The sequence below is a fragment of the Aegilops tauschii genome, chromosome 6, assembly GCF_002575655.3.
Source record: "Aegilops tauschii subsp. strangulata cultivar AL8/78 chromosome 6, Aet v6.0, whole genome shotgun sequence".
Taxonomy (NCBI): domain Eukaryota; kingdom Viridiplantae; phylum Streptophyta; class Magnoliopsida; order Poales; family Poaceae; genus Aegilops; species Aegilops tauschii.
The window spans coordinates 478,530,413-478,532,339 of record NC_053040.3 but is presented as its reverse complement, the minus strand read 5'-3'; positions in this window follow the sequence as shown (position 1 = coordinate 478,532,339).

The window sequence follows — 1,927 nt, the reverse complement described above, 5'->3', positions numbered from 1 at the left end:
TTGGAAGGACATGCTGCTAGGGAGAGGGCGTGCGGGCGACCATGGCAAGACGTCCAAGGCCAACACCAGGCACCGCAGCCGCACCCCGACGTCGAGGCACCGCCAATGTGCGCCTGGAGACCGGTAGCTCGACGCCGGTGCATGCATGCAGCCTGCCCGAGAACGCGCCCCTGGCGGATCGAGGGGCAAGGGCAGAGAGGACGCCCGCCCTTCGGCCTCCCGGGGCAAGGAGCCCACCAAAGAGAAGCTGCAGCCGCCGGGGCAGGGGGCGCCTGTGTCCCTGCTTGCCCCGCCGCGCAAGCTGCATCGTGACGCTGCATCCTCCTTAACATGCCGGCGGACGACCCAGTGGCTGAATTCTTTGAGGGGGCCAAGAAGCAGCTGACTCCACCCAAGCGCCCCGACGTCGTGGCTTCGGCGCTGGACGAGGTGATCGCGGCCAAGCTGAACAAGCCTCTCAGTTTTGCCGACGAAGACGAAGCAAGCGGGGAGTCCCTGGACATGGGGTCGGCACTGTTCCTGGCACGCCACACCCCCACCACTACGACCTCTCACGCGCTCCAGCTGGGGGCCGTGACCAGGCAGGTGACAGAGTTGCAGCTTGGAGAGGGCGGTGGAAGCGAGGTGCCGCGGCCACCGACCCTCCCTTTCTTCACCAACGTGCCTACTCCGGTGGTCGGCAAGCCTCCAGCAAGAGACAAGGCCCCCCAAGACCAGAGCGACCAGCGTCCCAGTCCGGGCCAGCGCACGCCAAGCAAGCAACCCGTCGTCGGTGCCCCACGCGCAACGTTCTGCCTCGTGCATGGCCTCGGGATCCTGGGACTGAAGGAGAAGATGACGGCGGCTGCGGCTGAGGCGCTCATCCGCCGCTTCGACGAGCCTCTGACAGACGACGACATCGCCACGATCGCGCGGCTGACCCGCCTGGATGCCCAGGCCCTCAAGGCAGCTGCTGGCATGCTAGGCCCTGATGGAGAGGCCTCCGGCCGCCCGGTCTCCCCATGTTAGTTCACCATCGTAGTCGACGACGACCAGCCATGGGCTGGGTGAAGTTAGGTTGTAGTTTGTCTGCCTTAGGGCTCGCGAGTTGTAGTACTTGGGCATGGTTGCTAGTTGTTTGCCGGCGGGGTTTTGGGCCTATTGGTGGCCGCCGGCAACCCCCGGATGGTAGGTTTGTGTACTCGTCGTTATTTTTAGTAAAACGCAGTCATCGTCGTCCATGCCTGGCTCGTCTCCAGGGCCAGCCTCTTGCGGATGAACTTGGTTCCAAATGAGTAGCACAACCTGTCCGATCATGAGCTGGAACCTCCGAGGCCTAAACAACCCCGCCCGGCGCTCCGTAGTGCAAGACACTGCAAACACGCACCGCCTCGCCATTCTTTGCATCCAGGAGACCAAGCTAGAGGAATGGACAGTCGCGATCGCTAGGGAAGTAGGGGGCCAAAGACTCAACGACTGCATCGTCCTGCCAGCAAATGGCACAAGAGGAGGCGCTGCCATCTTCTGGGATTCGACCTCGGTTCGAATCCAATCCCATGCGATCGGCGAGTTCTCCATCACGGCCAAAGTTTCTGTCCTCTCCTCAAGATCTAGTTTTTGGCTAACAACGGTCTACGGTCCTTCTGAGGGCGCGCGAAAAGATAGTTTCCTGGCTGAACTAGTGAGAAGCGCCCCTCCCCGAGGCGAGCCCTGGCTCCTCAATGGAGATTTCAACATTATCTACGAGGCCCGCGACAAAAACAATAGCAACATAAATAGGAGGATCATGGGAAAATTTAGGGCGGCAATCGACGCTGGTGGACTACGAGAGATCAAATGCAAAAATAGGAGTTTTACTTGGAGTAGTGAATGCCAGGATCCAACTCTTGCGAGCATAGATAAGTTTTTCTGCACGGTTGAGTGGGAGACCATGTTCCCCGATTACATT